General features: G+C 37.4%; 1 pseudogene; it reads left to right on the top strand.

Moving 5' to 3' along the window:
• The first annotated feature begins 2,321 nt into the window (after positions 1-2,321).
• LOC137741367 (ent-copalyl diphosphate synthase 1-like) lies at positions 2,322-8,276 on the top strand (annotated as a pseudogene).
• The last annotated feature ends 676 nt before the right edge of the window (positions 8,277-8,952 follow it).

Here is an 8,952-nt window from a genome sequence, read left to right as displayed (position 1 = left end):
CAAGTTGTGCCTGGCAGTGAGGTTGCTAAGAGGGCCTTGGTATCATTTTTCCATCTTTGCTAAACTTAGGCTTGAGTTCAGGATAGAGTTCCCAACAGTTCTCTTCCACATGCCCAACACTATTGCAATATTTGCATTTTAGGTGTGTATTTCTACCCTTGTACACTTTGACCTCTGAGTTCTTGTAATTTGAACCATATGCACAAGTCTCAGTGAATCACGAGCTATGTTCAACATTCATCACCTTCTTCCGCGCTTCTTCTCGTTGAATAGTGGCACAGACATTGTTGAAGGTGGGCAGTTCTTGACTCATCAAGATGTGACTCCTTAGATCCTCGTACTCAGAGCTCAAACTCCCTAACAGTTGGTAAATTATGTCTTCCTCAGCTCGTTTTAGGAGAATGGTAGGGTCTGTGGTATGTGGGAGATAGACATCCAACTCATTCCACATGGTTTTGAGGCTTCCAAGATGTTGGACAAACATTTTCCCTTTTTATTGAACACTAGCAATGTCATTCTTCATTTGGAAAACACATGCATAGAATTGGGGTAACTAAAAATCTCAACAACATGTTTCTCCATAGTGTTGAGCAGCAAGGACATAACAAGTTGGTCTTTGCACAACTATGCATTGTATATGGGAGAAGAACTGTCTAGAGATTCCACACTTTTATTTACAAACCCTAATTTTCCTTTGCCTTCGAGAGCTAGTGAAACAGCTCGAGACCAAGGAAGGTAATTGAACTTGTTCAATAAAACTAAACGCAGACGTTGATTGGTGTTAACCTCGACATCTGAGAAATTAGAAGAGAGACTATGCTGGGTCTCATCCTCACGGTTCACTGAACTTTCTTCAGCCATGGTTCAGGCTTTGAAGAAAAATTGCAGCAGTAAGAATGGGCAGATATAGGTTACCAAAGAGTCTGTTCTGATACCATGTTGATTTTTCGGTTTAAATTTTAATGTATTTCATAAGTGTCAATGTACAAGAGACCAAGTATATGAGATAAGAGAGGGAAAGAGAGTTGGCTACAAGCAACCAAAGGGAATCCTAGTGACCGGGGTAAACCTAGGCCTAATCTAATCCTTAAATCAAGGAATTACACCAAACACTAGGTTAAGCAACAAATTAGTTAACTCCCTTAAATCAAGGGAAGATAGCAGTTTTACAAGTTTAAGATAATGATGGCCTTGTTAGCTAATCCTCGGGACTGAGAGTCTGTAAGGTTATACTTCAACAAAATATTACTTTTGAACTTGGTTTAGTGAAGAGTGTTTTTCTTCCTATTCTTAAACTCTTATCTCTTTGGTGGATTCCTTAGAGTGGCAAGTTGTATATCTTTGAGTGTTCACTTATGGTTTCCTTTTGATTTCCATTATCCCATGTCAACAGTGGCTTGTCTTTACATATATAGTAATAATTTTGTCAATATGCTATATATACCATTTGAAGCATATATTTCATGATAGTCAAGCACATAATGACTTATTTAATATATCATGGGATTAGAATTAATCGAGTCCATGATCTCACAGCTAAGACAACAAAAACCATAGGTGCTAATAGACAAGAAGACAATAAGGCATATTGTAAAAGGTTTGGAAGGTAATGGCCTAGAGGCCAAGGAATCATAAGATTCCCTCAAAACTACATTCTACAGTGACAAATTATTGAAATCCGCTTTGATAAAAACAAATTGCTTAACAACTATCAGGTTTTCCCTTTCCAATGTTTTTTTTATTGGAGTTTCCCTAATTTCTTTTGCAAAATGATTTCCGCATTCCACTTTCTCCTACTACACACCTCTCTATATTCTTTGATTGTTGATTTTGGACAAACCCATATTTTCCAATGGATTTCAGGTTCTCGTTCACTCGAGACATAAAGAAAACTTAACCCAACTAACGTCTTGTTTGGTGTAGAATTGTTTTGGTTAATAAGTCAAATCTGAGAGCAAATATACTATAAATTGCACGTAAAAATTGCATGTTGGCAGTCTTCAACAGTGGTACATTATTCTCTCTTTTCCTGGAACCATCCCGTGCCATTGAGACTTAAAACAACACTCGAGGCAATTTGCATGTTGAATCTAGTTGGCCTTTATCGGAATTTTGACACCAACAGAAAGAAGTTAAAGAAGGAAACATGAAAGAAACAAACACAAAAGCATATACGAATGATTCAGTTGTCATTTGACACAAGTCTTTAACTCAATTATTTTTTATATTTTTATTTTACAATTTCATGTCTTTAAAATCCCTCGAGACTCTCTTCAATTTACTGCGCGCCTACTGCTTCTTCCACTCAACAAACAACAATAATGTCATCTAGTTCCGCCCAGCCTTTTCTCTCTTCACCCTCAACTCTTCCACGAACCACCTCCTCTTCTCTTTCCATTATTAATCAATCACAAGATTTACCGCGTAAGTCCCCAGTGTTACCTTTCAGTTACTTTTTACTATTTATCACCATCCGTGGCACACTTTGCACCTTTCCAAGATCATGGATCTTGCTTTTCTTTTCATTTTCTTTCCCGTTTCTTTTCCTAGAAAATTCAAGAAACCTTGTTCAAGTTTTTTCTTTCTGTCGTGGATCGTTGTGGACAGAAACTATTGAAGATGTAAAATATTCCACATCCAAACTTTGACACTTACAATCTTAATTTTCAGCGTCAAGAAAGTTGCATGCAGATAAATATATCTTCTCAATTTATTTTTGGTAATCTATTTTAGCCCGATGTGGTTTAAGAGAGATTCTCTCATGTATCCGAGAATTAGAGCTAGCTAGAACCTATGTATTTCACCACGCATACAACTGCGACCTAGCTAGGCTCTTCCATTAACCAGCATCATGTTCTCGTCTTTTCAAAACTTATTTACCTTACGGTAATCAAATTCACACTAACTTTTAACACTAGAGACGAGTAATTAATTTTACCGCACTACCCTTTCTAGGTGTTTGGCTGTTCGGGGCTAAAGACGAGTTTTTCGCTCCAAATGCAGTACGGATTCGAAACCCCGAACTCAAGGTAATTAATCTATATTATTTTACCTTTCCCATTGATTTTTTACGTATAGTTCTTTTACTCACGGTAATATACATATGCAGATCTCGTGTTACAAAATAATGATCAGCTCCTGAAGTGGCACGATAGTGTGGATGACATAGAAGGAGATGAAGCAGCTCCTACGGTATAAGACGTACTCTATATACTTCTATTTTCAGTAATATTCTTTCTTATATTTTCACCTTTTTCTGGTATTTTTTTCGATATGGTTTTTGAAGGATTCTCGATCGATTAATATGATCAAGGAACATGTTGAGACCATTAGATCGACGTTGGTTTCGATGGAGGACGGGGAGATATCAATCTCGGGATACGATACCGCATGGGTGGCTTTAGTGGAAGATGTTGAGGGAAGTGGTTTACCTCAGTTCCCATCCATCCTCGAATGGATTGCCAACAATCAGCTCCCAGATGGTTCTTGGGGAGATACTGAAAGTTTCACTGCTCATGATTGCATCATCAACACCATTGCCTGTATTGTAGCACTCAAATCATGGAACGTTCATCCTGACAAATGCGAAAAAGGTAATACAGTACTAACTATACTCGTTTTGACCAACTTCTCTCAATGTTTAATTTCCCGTGTTGTGATCTCGACAGATCACTAATCAACTGAAGAAAAACGTTTAATATTCTTACTGTAGGAATGGCATATTTCAAGAAGAACATAAGTAATCTTGGGAACGAGAATGCTGAGCACATGCCCGTCGGGTTTGAAGTTGCTTTCCCTTCAATTCTTAAAGTAGCTCGGAGTTTAAACCTGGAAGCACCTGATGGCTGTCCTGTGTTGAATGAGATTTATGCCATGAGAAATCTAAAGCTCAAAAAGTATGCATATGAGTCATCATTATGTTTGCATATGTTTTCCGTCTCAGTTCATTGACGTACTGTTAAATTTTGCTCAACAATATCGACATGATATCAATTATATGGATGACATATTAACAACTTATGAGTAGCCCACTATCAAAAGTTAACGAGTTAATAGATGGAGTTGGCGAACTAGGGTAATATAAAATACGTACAGTAGTAAAAATCCATTACAGTTACAAAAGCGTGGTATAGAATGATATACTTTCGTGATTATTCAGAAGGCATTTTAATAAACTAAAACTTCCCCAAAATTGGTTTCACATGGTGTGTAACTAATGGTGGGTGTGGGATATATAGGATACCAAGGGAAATAATGCACAAAGTTCCCACAACACTACTCTACTGCTTGGAAGGAATGGCAGGTTTGGACTGGGAAAAGCTTCTAAAACTGCAGTCCCAAGATGGCTCTTTCATGACGTCGCCGGCCTCCACTGCCCATGCCCTCATGCAGACCAGAGATCCAAGTTGCATGGCTTATTTGGCCAAGGTCGTCCACTAGTTCAACGGCGGAGGTTCTTCTTCTCCTCCTTTTAATAAAAAAAAACCATCCATTTTAACTGCATGCCGTTTGTTCGAACCTTATTAAACTACTTGTTGAAAGAGGTTTTAAAATCTCCATCCCTTATTTATATATATGCGTATTTACATGTTTACTAGTCTTCTTTTTCCTTTTCAGTCCCTAATGTGTACCCAGTCGACTTGTTCGAACATGTATGGGCTGTGGATCGACTGCAGCGCTTAGGAATCTCTAGATATTTCGAGCCACAACTTAAGGAATGTATTGATTACGTAAATAGGTATGCTTGATAACTCATGTCCAAGTGTCTTTTTAAGTGGGATTCCCTCACTAATGATATTTGCATCCCCTGGAATGCACATATTCCACCATTAATTTGCAAGTATCTTCACCGTATAAATTTCATAGTCGGAACCGTTCAATTTCTTAACCTTCATTAGAAAATCATCCCACAAAAAATAATTCGAATAAGAGATTTTATTTTGTCATCCAAATATATCAAATAAATGGATAGTTCATTATAAATATGATACTTGGTACTTACACCTACATTTGGATGACTAAATAATCTCCAATTCGAATGATTTTTTGGTGGGATGATCTTCAAATAAAGATTAAAAATTTGAACCGTTCCAATTATGAAGTTTAGACAGTGAAGATATGTTATTCCCAAATGGTGGAATATGTGAATTCCCCTCATTGGGGGATGCAAGTGTTATTTTTCTCTCACCATCAAATAGTGTAAAAACATACAAATAAAATTTTAATGACATTATTTTTTTTTCGTGAATTATAGATACTGGACTCAAAAAGGAATGTCTTGGGTCAGAAATTTGAAGATTCTGGATATTGATATCGATGGGATTCAGACTACGCAGGTTGCATGGCCACCAAGTGTCCGCTGAGTGTTTTCATTTTACCTTTATTTAGGGAGTAAAGAATCGAATTCAAGACCATGCATGTACGAGTGAATCCTCCTTGTCTTTACAAGTTCATTAATTAGAACGTGCAGTAATAATCTGTACTAGGTAAAAGTAAATATTGTTAACTTCATTTTTTTTAATTAATTTAATTTCGTAATGTGGACAGATGTGTTCAAGAATTTCAAGAAGAGCAATGAGTTCATCTGCTTTGCTGGACAAAGCACACAAGCTGTGACTGGAACGTTCAACCTGTTTAGGGCTAGCCAGGTGCTGTTCCCAGGAGAAACGATCCTTGAGGAGGCTAAGGAGTTTTCCACAAAATTTCTCAGAGAAAAACAATCTTCCAATGAGCTGATAGACAAATGGATCATCACGAAGGACTTGCCCGGCGAGGTATGAAGCAGAATACCAGCAAAGACTTTTTTTTATTTCAATGTCGGGCTTTCATTTCATGGGGAGAGACTTTCCTACATCCCTCAGATTCTGGCACACGTCCTTCCCCATTTCATTAGGTCGTGCAGCATTTTTATTTAACAAGAATCGGTAGCTGTATTCTATTAATAAACAAGAACAATTACAAAAGTTGCCACATGAGTACATTTTCTCCAGTAACCAATTCATTGATGTCCAAAAATAAATAAGGATATTCTGAAGAGAAAGAGCCAATAAACAAGTGGAATACGCACTGGATGTTCCATGGTATGCGAGCTTACCTCGACTGGAGGCCAGATTCTACATCCAACAGTACGTTGGAGGAGACGACGTTTGGATTGGCAAGGTTCTCTACAGGTGTTTCACTTATTTATTTATGTTTTCACCAATTTTAAATTCTCAAATTCGTCCTATATAATCCGACAGCCCCCTGTAAGGGGGCAGCATCGATCTAGGAATATTTATTAACTAATTTTTTCAATAATTTTGAACTTGGTTTCTAACGACTGATTGGTTTTAGGATGCCATACGTGAACAATGATTTGTATCTCGAGCTGGCAAAACTGGACTACAACAATTGCCAAACACTGCATCTGATCGAATGGGACAACATTCAAAAGTATAACCAAACCAAAGCTATTTTATTATTAAAACTTACAAATTGTATATTGTTAATTTTTGGAACTTTAATTTTACATATATATGCTGTATCAATTATATGCAGGTGGTACGCAGAATCTAAACTTGAAGACTATGGATTGACCAGCAGAAGGCTCCTCATGGCTTATTTTGTTGCGGCGGCAAGTATTTTTGAACCGGAAAGATCCAACGAACAGCTTGCATGGGCTAAATCAACATCGTTAATTGAGACTATTGGGTCTCATTTCAAGGAAGAAACTTCTGAACAAAGGAGGGCATTTCTACATGAGTTCAGAACCAAGTACGTAAATACAACCGTTCTGTTAATTTGGTCTTTCTTGGTCTTATATATATATTGGCCTCCAGCATAGATTTAGTACCAATTCCCCAAGCAAAGACATTTAGTGTAAGATTATCCTATCGTTTGTTAAAAAAGACAAATGCTATAATTATATAGTTTAATTACTTGTAGGTAAATAACAATCTGATATATGTGTATAAGTACTCATTAGCATCGCCGTAGGAAAAATTTGTGCGCATATACATGAGGAATCGGTTGTTGAGGAAGCATGCATTTACGTACATTGGATGAGACATTAATTTACACGGCAATGTTTTACAGGAAGATGAGTACAAACAAGAAACGGCAGGGACTTATTGAGACCTTGCTGGCAACCATACACCACTTCTCAATGGACGCAATGGCGGCGCATGGCCAAAACATCAGCCACCCTCTACGCCAAGCTGTGAGTTCCTAGCAAAACAACATAATGTTACCTAAAACCAGTTGGCAACAGAGGGAGTGGCCCAACTCCTGTAAGCCATTGCAATGAGACTTCAACTTTCGACATGCGATAATTTTTACATCCTCACAATCCCAAAAATCTAATTTGGGTTTTTCTGTTTTGTTTCATTAACTAAATACATGGGAAAACTGGCTTCTGAAGTGACAAGATAAAGGAGACATGCACCAAGATGAAGCCGCACTGCTGGTGGAAACGATAAATCAAACTGCCGGCATTTCACTTTCAGAGGGGCCGTTGTTGTCCAATGATCTAGACCATAACCAACTTCTGAAGATCACCAACAGAGTTTGCAACAGACTCCGCAGCTACCAAAACCAAAAGCACAAGATTAGAAATTTAAACCTATTTCTGCATTAGGGTAAGCTATCCTTTCTCCAGATTCTGTTTTTGGGGCGTCTTTGATATAGTTCCTTTTTTATTTTTCTCAGGTGAATGGAAATGGCAGCTACATCGTAACAACCCAGGAAATCGAATTAGACATGCAGCAACTCGTGCAAATGGTGCTCCAAAAGCCTTTGCACGGCGCAGAGTCTTCGACCAAGCAAACCTTTTTCATAGTTGCGAGGAGCTTTTACTATTGTGCATACTCAGACCCTGAAACCATCAACCACCACCTTACCAAAGTACTCTTCGAGAGAGTAATTTGATCCTTCTATGTAGGATTGGTGGAAAATTATCTATAAATTGTGGGTTATGTTTATGGTGTAAGACAAATATAAACATATGTATGTCCTAACACCACCAATCATAAGTTAACCAATTGAATTATCAGAAACTAAGAACAAGATATGTATCTAGACCAAACATGCTCATGAGAAACACTGAAACCTGCGTAACAACTGACCTGCAAAACCTGAGATCGAAGACGACGCCATTGCAGCTCTTCGAACAGGTTTAACCTTCTCCTCTTTAACAAAGCACAAGTACTCACCGAACAATAGGTATTCGGAACAAATATTAAAAATGCAGATCTTTGCAAGAGCAGTGGCTAAACATATATATAGCAGTGTTCCAAATATTCTCCTATTAGAATTCGTATGGACTCAAACAACTAAACCATATCACAATATGAATGAACTAGACTCCTGATACTGAGTCAAATCCCATATAGAATTGGTACACCACACCCATAATTCTATAACAAACAGGATTTACTAAAAGCTTATCAACGGGACTTTTCCAAACGAAGATTTATACAATCCGGCTCTAAATATTTGTCTCATACTCATACTCTTTCATTTTCCCACTTGAATATGAAATATGACTAACAGCTGTTGAATAAGAAGAGTATCCAAGATAACTCTAATGATCTCAAGAAGAAGAAAATAGAGCACACTCTTAAAGAAAGCTCACAAAACAAACTAATTAGCAAAGCTTTTCTTATTTAGCTCTAGGCTTTGTTTTTCCTTGGATGATATACAATGCTTGGGGACTTAGGTATTTATAGCAAACCAAATGAAAGCTACACCACACACTTAATTAAACTAAGATTATTTACTACCACACAAAACCCATTAATTGCACCTAATTTTTTCCACTCAACCATACCTAACATTGCCTAACTTTGCAATTGTAAGCAATTACATCATCAAACTAGATATGGACTTGGACTTTAGATTGGGTTGTGGATTACTTATGGTTTTGGGCTGACATTGATTCTCAACAACAGCCTCATAAATCATGGAAGTGATCAC

The sequence above is a fragment of the Pyrus communis genome, chromosome 8 (assembly GCF_963583255.1).
Source record: "Pyrus communis chromosome 8, drPyrComm1.1, whole genome shotgun sequence".
Taxonomy (NCBI): domain Eukaryota; kingdom Viridiplantae; phylum Streptophyta; class Magnoliopsida; order Rosales; family Rosaceae; genus Pyrus; species Pyrus communis.
Note: the sequence above shows the minus strand (reverse complement) of the source record. Positions and strands in the feature narration are given on the sequence as shown.